We start from the raw sequence: 13,847 nt of genomic DNA, 5'->3' as shown, positions 1-13,847 counted from the left end.
CTGCTTTCTCAATACTCTGCTGTGTATTGTGCGGTGGCACAATACACAAATTAGATTAGCATGGTGAACACAACTAAAAAAGCAGCAAGCATCAATGCTCCTCAGAGCTTAGCAATTCATAACCACAACAACAGCAATAAAGCTTAACAAGCAATAAGGCTAATAAACATACAGTACAACACTGTCTCTGCCCAGACGTAAGACTCTCATTTGGGTCACTTCAGTAAGCGATAATTGGGGTCCAGCACAGGTCCTCCAATGTGTGGGTCCTGTTGGTGCTGTCCTCATTTCCTCAAGGGTTAGTGGCAGCTTGTCTCTCAGTGGGCAGCAAGGAAACACAGGAGAGTAGACTTGGTCAGAAGGCAGCAGGGCATAGAAGTTATCCGCATCTTTGTGAAGAGATCCTTCTCTTCCTTCTGCAGGCAAACAGGAGAGCGGCGTCTAGCAGCCTTTTGGGGCTCCTCCTTTGTTTCAGGGATTAAAGGACACAGGTGGCCTCGTGGTCACGCTTCAGAGTTTACAAGTCTTGGCCTGCCTTTGTCTGACCACATGGTTGAGGCACAACAATTGTCACAATAAATGTTATAAGGAAATAAATGTATAGAAACTGTAGGTAATGTGATACTCTCACTTATACTGTTTAAAACAACTTTTGCTGGTTTGCAGGTTTTCAAACCTCACCTGAGATTCTGCAGCTCGGACAGGGACAGACAGCGCCACTGCCATTGCAACCCATATTGTGGTGAGAGGTGGGATTACATCTATAGTCTTAATGACTTGAAAACGTTTAAACTCTACTATTGAACTGTGTACTGTGAACGAAACTTGGCATGTACGTTCAAGATGAGAGAGAGTGGCTGCACTTGAGATGGGCTCTTGAATACATCTCAAACTTGGACCTAAAAAGTGGGACATTTTGCAAACTAACCTTCAAATACTCTTCAGAAAAGACTCTAAAGAAGAGGTAACAGCATTAATCAGCAATAACAGAGGAGAAAATTTCATCTTTGGATATATTTTTTCAATGAAAACACTATGTAGCTGTCAACTGCTAACTGCTACCTGCCACTGTTACCAACCTTCCCAAGGAGAAACTGCGTTGAGGAAGAGAAATTAAGGGGTCCTTGTTGGTGGTATTCTCTCTCTCTCTCTCCATGTGTGGTAGTGGCGCGACCAACGTTTGCAGTGTCCTCTCCTAGTTCTGACTATGCAGTGTCATTGTGTGGAGTGCAGGGGAAATATGTCTATGATCATCAGTTTCTTTTGGACATTCAGAACAAAGACCTTTGCTACGAGACATACTTGCTGGGAGCTAAATCAGCTGAGTGTGCTTTGTCTGCTACGCCCAATGGACCCAAAGGAGACCACGGCTTGAGAGGAAACATCGAAAGCAGTGTGTCAGGACGCGGAAGCACAGCAAGCTAGGCTAACTGTTAACCCATACAAACCGGCAGTTTCAACAATCAAGTTGCCTAATGTTCACTCTCTGGATAGCAAAATGGATTATAAACTCCTCCATCTGTGCTGGTCAGGCGTTGACATGCAAGAACTGTCTACATCCAACTGAGACATGTACTTTTCTCTTTAAATGCACTTAAATGCACCGTGCTCATTCTGTTTTTGTTTCTGTTTTTTCTCTTGGGATTTACATATTTTTATCATTTTTTATGGTGAATTTTTAGATATACAGTATATCTTTATCCTTTCTGTTGTTGTTACACTGCTGTGGGCTGGGAGAAACAGCATTTCATTTTTTTGTGTATGCAAATATACAAGAAAATGACAATTGAAGCTAACTAGCAAAGTTTCAGGAGCAGGACCACACCTCAATCCCACCCCTTCCGGCAATCCCATAAATACTAACTAAACCCTCTCCTCCTCTTTCGCTCTTGCATTCTGCATCAGAGCCGATTGCTTCGAGCACATCAAAAAACTATAAACATACTACTTGTTTTACGAACTTTCATCTTCTACTCACCTTATCTCAACCATGAATTTCATCTCCTTATTCCCATTGGATGACAATCTTTTTTGACAGCACCAGGATGACCAAGTCCAAAGTTTCTGCCTCACCAACGGATCCAGCTCAAAACTTCCCCACCACATCCATGCTTGAGACCCCGCTTTCCGAGGTCCACAATCCATCCAGGAAGTGGGCGACTCCAGCAAGCTCCGTCTCCTCCACAGTCCATATCCCACCTGGTTCATCTCTCCTCAACATCCAAAACTATAGTTCACCTGACAAATCCTCAGCATCTACCAGCCCACCTCCTTCATCCACAGAGGACAAGGCAATTCAAAAACTGTCCATTGCCGTCGCCACAATTCTCCAACTCCTTCGCCCACGAGGATAGCTCCAGGCCCTTGGCATCATCCCGACACTGGCATCACAACTGGGAGGTCCCCCGACATACAAAGAGAAGGGAATTCCATTCCACTGTACAGACAATGAGGCAAGACTTTTCAACTTTTCAATGTCAGCCTGTTGTACACACCACTCCGTCAACACCAGCCTTCTTCTAGGTGACATCGCCAGGCAAAACTCAATGACATGCCATGACGTCAGAGCCCCCGTTAAAGAGACAGCACAATTACACCCTCCAGCCCAAAGCCAGTGGAAAGGACAGCATCAGAGGAAAAAACATGGATCAAACGGACTAAATAACACCAGGGCTCCAATACCCACCTCCCAACAACGTGCTCACTCACCTACTTTGGATGAAGCAACTGCAGCAGCCTGCCTTGGTCAAGGATGCTGCCACCAGGATGCCAGCGCCCCCCACTGCCCCCTTCCTTCAACCACAGCAGCTTGCCTCGGCAGGGGCTTCTGGCACTGGGATGCCAGCGCCCCCTGCTGCTCCCTTACTCCAACCACAGCAGCTTGCCTCGGCAGGGGCTTCTAGCACTGGGATGCCAGCGCCCCCTGCTGCTCCCTTCCTCCAACCACAGCAGCTAGCCTTAGCAGGGGCTCCAGACACCGGGATGCCGGGATCCTCCACCTCTCAGCCCCACCACTCCCTGCAGCGCTTGTCCGCCGGGGCCATTGGTACTGGGATGCTGGCTCCCAGTTTCTCCCCACAGCCCACACAGCAGCTAGTTCCTTCCATTTTTAACTCTGGTCTTCCTTCATAACCCATTCTGGTCCAGCTCACACCGAGACACGTCAAGCCCAAACAAGAGCTTTTGCTCTTCCCGCTTAGCATCAGTGGCCCCACCAGCACCCATACCTCCAAAGCCAACGTCTTCCACCCCTTCCGTCATCTTCCCCTTACCCAATGGCATAGACAAAAAAGGCAGGCCCATCATGCACCAAGGCGGTCGAACCACTTTTAACAACTTTAACAATGCCGGATGCTCTATGTCCCAGTGCTGCTTCCTCTACGTCTGCGCCTTCTGCGGGGGTGGCCACACCCACCCTGCATGCCCACACAACCCCACCTCACAGAAGCTAGGTAATCACCTGTCTACACCTATTAACATTTCCACCTTGGCCGAAGCACTACATAATCACCCCAATCCAGTTTTCGTTATGTTCCTCCTAAGTGGAATTCGGGAAGGGTTCCACCCTGGAATCTCTGCAGTACCTGAGGCAGTCGACCGCCTGCTCGCTAAGGAAGTTAAAGAAGGCTTCATGATTGGTCTGTTCACTCTTCCTTCCTTTCCTACTTTCCATATCAGCCCTCTCGGTATCACAACCAGGAAATACTCCAGAAAGAAATGCATTATCGTCGAGCTTTCGGCACCACACAGCATTACTATTCCCAGCATTAACAACTTGATTCTGAGTAAAGACTTCTCCCTTCACTATGCCACCATCAACCATGCCATCTGCCTCATCAAACGTGCTGGAAAAAGGTCTTGGCTCTCAAAAGCTGAGATAACCAGCACTTTCACTTTCACTTTTCTCCCTGTCCACCCTGACCTCTAGCAATTCTTCTGCATCCGCAGGCAGGGTGCATATTACTTTGCCATCAGGTTCGCTTTCGGTTGCAAAAGCAGCCCTAAACTCTTTGACACCTTGTTTGAAGTCCATTGCTGGATCCTGTCTAATAACCATAACACCTCGTTCCTCATCCATCTCTTGGATGATTTCCGTATCGTTTCCCCCCCCCTCATCGCCACCTGCTTTTTGTCTGGTCACTCTGACCTCAGTTTTCTCTGACCTTGGAATTCCACTGTCTGCAGTAAAAACGGAGGGCCATAATAGCCACCGCTGTTCTGTGGGGCCATGAATGGTCCCATAAGTACATCCTCATATACTCAGACAACCCCGCAGTCATAGACATAACCAACAAAGGACGTTCCAACTCCTCATCCATCATGTCATTCATGCGCCGCCTAACCTGGCAGTCAGTTACACACCATTACGTCCTCCGCGCAGGCAGCTCATGTTCCTGGTCACTCCAACACCATCGCTGACTCTCTTTCCTGTTTCTTGTTTCAGAAGTTCAGAAGCTTGGCTCCACATGCAGATACCCTGCCTACTCCAGTTCCTCCATATTCAGCACTGACTTTCAACTTGTATATCCTGCCCTAGTACCCCTGATCATTGACTCCCAGAACTCCATCATCAACAGCCTATTGCCCTCAATCCTTTCATTCTACTGGACAGCTTGGAAAAGTTTCCATTACTTTCACGACCAGCATAACATAACCTTCCTGTCATTCGATCTCGTCACCCTGACTTGTTTCATTATCTATGCCCATTCCATTACGACTGTTAAAACACACACCATCAAAGTTTATCTGAGCGGCATCAGCTTCTTCTCCAAACTCATAACTGGCAGTCCAGGCTTGGCTTCAAGCCATCCTCAGATAACTTCACTCCTCAAAGGACTCCTTTGTCAAGAACCAGCCAAAAACCCTTGCTGTCTACCTCTTACTGCTGACCTGCTGTCAACATGCATCCACACCATCTGCTCCGGGCTCCACTTCCTATGTGGCTCGAATTCTAGAAGCCATGTTCTTGCTTGCCTTCTTCGCTTTCCTCAGATGCTCCGAATTCACTTCCTCAACCTTTCACTTCAACCCTCGCCGTCATGCTTGCATTTCAGACTTGTCTCTTTTCTCAGATGACACCATGGTTTTCTACCTAAAGCAAACTAAAACCAATCCATCCAGTCAGCCTAAACCCGTCTTCTACTTCAAAGTCCAATCACCTCTGAATCCTTTCAAAACCCTTGCAAACTACTTGATATACAGAAAATCTCAGAGCAAAACAGCGAGAGATCCTCTTTTCATCTCCGAATCCAGACAAGTGGCTACTCGATTCTGGTTCCACCAACACTTCCGCCACATACTTTCCCTATCTGGTATGTCTCCCATATATTACTCTGGACACTCCTTCAGAATCAGAGCTGCTTCAGCTTCCCGCAATGGAGTTCCGGAGTCATACGACTCACGGGTCGGTGGTCCTCTCAAACATACCATCATTACATCCGTTCGGATCTCAAAGATCTCAGATCTGCTCAAGCTCACCTTAAATAACTGGAAGTTTTTGGGGGTCTGTTGCTGCCCAGGCACCATGGCAGATTCCCCAAGAAGCCTCCCCACACCACATCCAAACAGGCAAGCTAGCGAAAGAGCAATCCTCATTAATCTTTTTCAATAAATTCAAATGTATTTTGTTGATGGTGTGGTCTTTGTTAGTGAATTGAAGCTAACTAGCAAAGTTTCAGGAGCAGGACCACACCTCAACCGCACCAATACTAATACTCAATACTAACCAAACCCTCTCCTCCTCTTTCGCTCTTGCATTCTGCATCCCTCCCTCCCACCATACTCTTTCTTCCTGTTTTTCCTCTCCTTCTTCCCTTGTAGGGTCCTGAGGGGGTCTGTTGCTGCCCGGGTGCCACCGCGAATTCCCCACGAAGCCTCCCCACACCACATCCAAACAAGCAAGCTAGCAGAAGAGCAAGCCTCATTAATCTTTTTTCAATAAATCATTCAAATGTATCTTCCTGATGGTGTGATCCTTGCTAGTGAATAAACTAAATCTTGAATCTTTAATTAGTGTCATCCTTTACCAGTGGTGGACAAAGTACACAACTCCAAAATACTTAAGTATTCAAAAGTACATTTTCTTTTTAATGTCAACGCATTGTTGTATTGTTGCCACAATGCATATACAGAACCTAATGACTCTGAAACAACCTACTGAATACACTGACTTGCTTGTACAACCTGTACAATAAAAAGCTTGTGGAATATGCTACAAAGCCTATATAAATACCTATAGAAACACAATTGAATCAACAAAAAGACAGCCATTGTCATTTTTATTTTTTTATTTAACACACCCCACTCCATCTCCACAAAACAGCATGTCAGTGTTCTGACACAGCTCTGGTAATGTGTGTGTGTGTGTGTGTGTGTGTGTGTGTGTGTGTGTGTGTGTATGTGTCTGCACTCGTGCACATGTGTGCATCAGGCACAGTGGGATTGCTGTAGATGCCTCTTCCTCAGAAAATAAAAAATAAATAAAACAACCTCCCTACCTTAAATAAACAGTTACACACCTCTAGCTTTACAACTGCCCAACAGCAATACTGCTTTCATTTCAAAAATCTGAAACATGGACTTCAGATATGGCCATGGATGTTCTGGTGAGGAATCATCATATCATCATCTTTATCTGCCGTAGTCATCATTACCACCACCAGGTTCAAACTGAACTGTTCAAAAAGCAATTTGAACTTGCCTGACAGCGTAGGAAAAGTTTACTGTGATTGGATTTTCTAGCCGCCTTCTTCTTCTTCTTCTTCTTCTTCTTCTTCGGGAGCTTACGTTCAGGCTTTATTTGGCTTGTAGTAACTTGAGTTAAGTTTCGAATAAAGTTTAGTCTGACTACGCTCAAATCTTCAGCGGCGTCTACTTCAAAATAAAATACTGTACGTGTTTACTTCAAAATTAAATTACTATACGTGGAAATACGAGACTTAATGTTACTAATAAAACAAAACAAATTAACTTGTCGCAATAAAAGATTAAATTTGGATACATTTGATTGAAAAACAAATGAAAGAGATGTCTTAAGAATTTTCTTGAGGTCTTGGAGGCCAGCTCAAAGAGGAATCTCTTTGAGGCTGTTTTTATAAGTTAGAATAAGATGGGAGGAGTTTTAGGGATGTTCTAAAGGGGTTTGTGCCGAACTATTGATGAATATTCAATTTCTTTGTTCTAGAGGCTTTAGGTGTGGCTGGTGGTCTGCAGGCTGTGCCTCCTGAAGTAAAGGAATTTGGGAAAATCTAATTCTGAGTTTTTACATGCAAAAACGTACACTTCAAGTCACTGTTACCTATTATTTCACATTAAGCTGTAAACACATTCCTGTCATAATGTCCAAACATTCATGATATTTCTGATTAATAATGGTCCTGTCAGCTTGTATCATATTTGTAAAACCATTAAAGAAACACTTAAGCATATTACATGATACATAATAAGTCAGTTCTTCTAATAACAAACATTAACCTTCATTGGTTCAACTTTCTCAAACTATCTACACATCTTAAACCATCTACTGAAATAAAGTTTAATACTATAGTGAAAGGAAATAAAGTCAGGCAACATTTATGTGATTAGATTACTTTCAGAAACATATTTAATTAAAGCTGCAAGCAGTGTTGAACGGGCCTTCGCGCCCTTGTGCACGTCAGGCCACAGCGCAGTCCTAGGGCTTCTATCACGGGCATGTAGATGTCTTCAGACCCGGGCTGTTTTCAGACAGTGCAAGAAGGAGATAAACATCACTTCCTTTGTCCATTGTTTTGCCCGCTGCTGGGGCTGCTTTGCTACAATTTCGTAGGGGGCCCTATTCAGCCAGTTTGCATCACTGACTGAATATTGTCATGAGGACGTGTTCAGGCCGGGACTCTTATCAAACATGCAAAGTTTGGTACGGACTGGAGCATTTGCACTTAAGTTATAGCAGTTTCCTCTGTCATGGCGAAACATCAGAACTCAACGCCACACCACAGCCACATGCTTCAACGATAGCTAAATTATAGCATATTAGGCACATTACCACCACCCTCCGCTTCGGACTGTAGACCAAATATTAAATCCTACACATCAATCCTGTCTGTCTAATAAACTCAAAAAAAACCCAAAAAACTGCTACTCCACCCACTTGGCAGGTTCATTAAAGTTTTAATGCTGAGCTCCGGAACTCTAGTCTTCCTGAGCTCTTCCCTCATATATTGTCTTTTTTGATCATACTTTGTACAATCTATGCTTGCATGTGCAATAGTTTCCTCAGCAAAGTGGGAACAAATATGTGCATATATCGGTAATCGCCAAAAATGATAGTCAAAAAGTAATCGTGTTAAATAACTGTGATGTCAATATTGAGCAAAAATAATTGTGATTATGCTTTTTGCCATAATCAAGCACCCCTAAAGAGAACATACATTTTGATTTACATACACACACACACACACAAAGCATTTAAATATGTATGTGATAAATTGTTGACTTTAATTAAAGCTGCAAGCAGCGTTGAGCGGGCCTTCGCGCCCCTGCGCACGTCGGGCCGTGGCGCAATCAAAGGGCTTCTGTTACGGGCATGTAGATGTCTTCAGACCTGGGCTGTTTTCAGACAGTGCAAGAAGGAGACAAACACTTCCTTTGTCCACTATTTTGCCCACTGTGGGGCTGCTTTACTGAAATTTCGTAGGGGGCGCTATTCAGCCAGTTTGCATCACTGATGGAATATTGTCATGTACACGCGTTCAGGCCGGGAGTCTTATCAAACATGTAAAGTTTGGTGCAGACTGGAGCATTTACAATAAAGATATAGCAACTTCCTCTGTCATGGTGAAACATCAAATCTTAACAGCTGTGAGGATGAGAATTTTCTGCAGGGTGAGACATGGCTGCCTTGCTCACACCTGTGGCATCAAAATCATGCAAGTTTTGTGCCCATTCACTTGAATTTCAATTAGTAAATTGAAAACCCTTGATGAGTTTGTGTGTAAAACAAATTAGTTTCCTAATGTTCATCGAGTCTATTTTTAGGAATGTAAAGACTTTTAACTAGGGATGCACAACATTAGATTTTTGCCAATATCCAATATGCTGACATTTCCAACTCATTGTGGCCGATTGCCAATGCCGATATATGCACATATTTTTACCAGCTGGCTGAGGAGGCTATTATTCATGCAAGCATAGATTATACTATGATCAAGAAAGATGAAGGAAGAACTTAGGAAGACTGGAGTTCAGTAGCTCAGCATTAAAGTTCTTCCCTCATATAGGCTATAGTCTTTCTTGATCATTAGTACAATATATGACTGCATGTGTAATAGTCTCCTCAGCCAAGTGGAAAAAAATATGTGCATATATCAACATCAGCAACTGGCAAAAATGACAGTCAAAAAGTGATCATGTTAAATAATCATGATCTCAATATTGAACAAAAATAATTGTGATTATGATTTTGGCCACAATCGAGCACCCCTAAAGACAACATAAATTTTGATTTACATACACACACACACACACACACACACACACACACACACAAAGAGTTTAAATATGTATGTGATAAATTGTAAATATGTATGTAATGAATTGTTTTCTTTAAGAAACTGTTACTTGAACATTTTTCAGTGTGCTCCTAAAGTTATATGTGTGCTCCTAATTTTTTTTCATTTAGGAGCACATGTACTTCTTGAAAAAAAGTAAGGATTGAACACTGGTGTCAGATGTGTAGAAACACTAAGTAACTGGAGTGTGGCGCAGTCTAAGGGCTTCTGTCACGGGCATGTAGATGTTTTCAGACCTGGGCTGACAGGCCTGACTTCACCCACCCCCCCCCCCCTCCCATTCTCTCTCTCCCTCTCAGCTGGAGAGAAGGATTTCAGAGTACTCTTCTTGTGAAATATCCTCATAAATCCCATGACTTTGGCCAAATCCTACATAAAAATCACATTTTTTTGTAGGAATTTCCGTCGCAAATCTATTGATACAGGTTTGAAAGTGGTCGGACTCATAGTTTAGACGTCAGACACCCCAGTTTGGCACAAAGTCCATGCCCAGAGATTGCCTCCCCATTGGTTTACATTGTAAGGTGTGATGTGGCACTCCAACTTTCAGGGCTTACTAGATCTAAACCATTCGAGTTATTACAAAGTTTTTTATAACTTTTGTTCAACACAGTGTGATAAGTCATGTATTAAAGTTTGAAGCCGATACCATTAACGCCCTAGGAGGAGATAGCGTTTATTCAAGGTCCAAAATTGGCACAAAATCATACTTTCATGGGTGAACTGCGGACTTCCTGTTGGATTTAGGTCAGGGGTGTCAGTGTATGATTTGTAGGTCTTGATGAGACAAATAATTGAGTTTTGGTTCAATCTCTCTACAACATTCCTACGGGCCGTGGCGGCCATTTTAGATACATAGGTGGCGCTCTCGAGCACATTTTGGCACTTTGGGGGTTAATTTTTACATTTTAACAAAGAGTTTTTGAGCATGTTTAGGGGGTCAAATTTAGGATTGAAGTGACGTACTAATAAAGAAAGAATAAGAAAGAAACAAACACACAAAATACAATAGGGTCTTCGCCCTTTGGGCTCAGGCCCAAATTAGCTTTGTGGCAGTTCTACCAACTAGTTTAATTGGATTTCTTCTTTATTTTTCATCTAAATCAAACATTATGTGATTCCATGATGTGTTACTTGCATGTGACAGGTAAAAAACTACTTGCATAACAGGTTTTTTTTGTCAACAGGGGAATCAATCCAATTGCACCAGCTGCAACATGCAAATCAGCAAGTAACCTGTTAAGAATGTACCAGAGCCACATCAAACAGGCTCCTTTATGAGAGTTTTGATGGATGAGGTGCTGCAGGCTGACAGGTAATGTAATGTAATGTAATGTAATGAGTGCAATCACTCAGGTATGTTCTGAACTCACAGTCTTCATGTGTGTAATAGGCACATGTGCGTACACACATAAAGAGCCTGACTACAATATCTGGAATGTGTATTTGCTGACTCTCCCTTTATTTGTTTTATCTTTTATTTATTAGATTCTGCAGCTCTGTCCTTCTTTCAGTTTGTTGATTTAGGCAACATAACTAATAAATATAATGATATTTACTATTTAATACCACCTCTCCCCTTTTAGTGGGTCAGGAGCAGAGTTATTATTGTATTGTTAAATATATCACAATATATATGGTGTTTGTGAAAGGTGCTATATAAATAAACTTTGCTTGCTTGCTTGCTTGCATATGAAACCCAGCTGGCACATGACCAACCTTCAACTTTGAAATGTGGTCGAAACAATGTCAGTTGTTTCAGTGTTGAAAAAACATTGAAGCTTAATGCTAAATGGCTGCAAAGGCCAAAAAAATACCTATAAATCAATATTGAAATTTTAACAAGATCTGTACGTCAAATCAACATGTCTTCAACAACAGGCATAATAAATGTATTGCCTTTTAAATTATTATTACGATCATTATTATTTTATTAGCATTTTATTATATTTCTATCATAAGACTACTTCAGAAATCTAAATTTATGTTAAATATAGAAAAACAACCACAATAATAATAGTTTTTTTTTTGTTTTTTTTTTACTGAAAAACTACTGAATCGGGTTGGTATCTCTGGTACTGAACTCAAATGGTTTTCCTCATACTGGTCTGACAGACATTTCAATGTCCACATGAATAATTACATGTCTTCCTCCGCTCCTCACTTATGTGAAGTCGATCCTTGAACCTATTCTGTTTTTATTATATATGCTACCTCTGGGTCATCTGCTTAACTCTTCCAGTAGTATCTCTTATCATTGCTATGCCGATGACATGCTGTTTTACTTCTCAGTTAAACCTAATGACCTCAATAACCTTACCACCCTTCATGACTGCCTAGCTTCTGTTACAAATTGGATGTCTCAAAATTTCTTCCATCTCAATTCTGACAAAACTGAGGTGATCAGTCCCAATTGTTTTACTAAGAAGGTCGGTCACTATATTGACCCTCTTGTTAGCAACATCAAGACCACAATCTTGGTATCCTTTTTGAACAACAGTTGAACTTTGAACCTCATATTACTAAGCTCATTCAATCTTGTTTCTTTCAGTTGAGGCATATTGCAAAAATCAAACTCCTAGTTCCTCTTTTCCTGCTTAGACTACTGTAACTCCCTCTTTACTTGCATTACTCAGTCCTCTCTTGCTCATCTTGAATTAGTGCAAAATGCGGCCACAAGGCTGTTAACAAAAACTAGTCATCAGTACCACATCACCTCAATTCTTGCCTCCCTTCATTGGCTTCCAGTAAGACATGGAATTGACTTTAAAATTTTACTAATTATGTACAAGGCCTTGCATGGTCTAGCTTCTGCATATATAGCAGAGTTATTGAGCCCTAGCCACCCTGATCATCTGATCAAGGCCTTTTATCTTTTCCCCATTCCTATTTTAAATCCAGGGGTGACCATGCTTTTACAGTAGTTGCTCTTAAACCTTGGAACAGCCTTCCCAATTCAATCAGATCTGCTGAATTTGTGGTTTGTTTTAAGCAGCAGCTGTTGGTTTTGATTACCTTGGTCGTGTGCTTATTTGTTGTCTATGTATCAGGCATATGTATGTATGTATACATGTCAGGGTTCCCCATACATGCATTTATTTGTGGTGATCGCTACAATATCAACATTGACTGCCACATATTGATTTTCTTTTTTTTTTTACTATTTAAAATGGGTAAAATCTTATTTCATAGTAGAGCTGCATACAGCACATTGGTTTGCTTAGCCCCCTTGCCCCCTTCTCGTTCTCTCTCTCTGACTGACAGTACAGTTACAAACTAAAGTGTTTGCTGCATGACTTTGCAGCAGCAGCATAGTCACAGCACAGAGTAGAGAGTGAGAAGTCCGTCCTCCCTCCTGCTCTCTGCTGTAACTGTTAGCCAGCAGCTGCTCTCATGTCTCCCCGGGTCTCAGTTGCTTGTTTAAATAAAAATTAAAACCACTACTGCAATAGTACAACAAAATAAGAGAATTAAATGTGGACTCTTGAACATTAGATCTCTGTCATCTAACGCCATATTAGTAAACGATTTAATCTCAGATCATCATATTGATTTATTTTGTCTTACTGAAACCTGGCTGTGTCGTGAAGAATATGTCATATGCCTTAATGAATCCACTCCCCCCAGTCATATTAATACTCACATTCCTCAGGACACTGGCCGAGGAGGTGGAGTTGCAGCCATTTTCACCTCAAGCCTAATCATCAACCCTAGACCTAAATTTAATCATGACTCATTCGAAAGCCTTGTTCTTAGTCTCTCTCACTCAACCTGGAAAACTAGAACAGCCAGTTCTATGTGTTATAGTGTACCGTCCTCCTGGCCCGTACTCTGAATTCCCTTTAATAATTTTTCCACAAACTCCTACTTTATCAGACCATTACTTAATAACTTTTGAATTCTTATTACTGGATTACACACCATTAGACAAAAATGTCCTCACTAGATGTCTATCTAGTGAGGACTGATAGTGTTGTAGATAAATTTAAGGAAGCAATTCCATCAGTACGGAATTCACTGCCATGTCTCAATACTACAGAGGACTCTTATGTTAACTTTAGTCCCTCCCAAATTGATAATCTTGTTGATAGTGCTGCAGGCTCATTAAGAAAAACACTCGACTCCATCGCCCCCTTAAAAAGGAAGATAATAAAACATAAGAGGTTAGCTCCATGGTATAACTCCCAAACCCGCAAATTAAAGCAAACATTGCGAAAATTGGAAAGGATTTGGCGTTCCACCAAAGTGGAAGAATCTCGCTTAGTCTGGCAAGATAGTCTTAAAACATATAGGAAG

Source organism: Thunnus thynnus, chromosome 11 (assembly GCF_963924715.1).
Source record: "Thunnus thynnus chromosome 11, fThuThy2.1, whole genome shotgun sequence".
Lineage (NCBI taxonomy): Eukaryota > Metazoa > Chordata > Actinopteri > Scombriformes > Scombridae > Thunnus > Thunnus thynnus.
The sequence above is the reverse complement of the archived record's forward strand: the minus strand, read 5'-3'. Positions refer to the sequence as shown.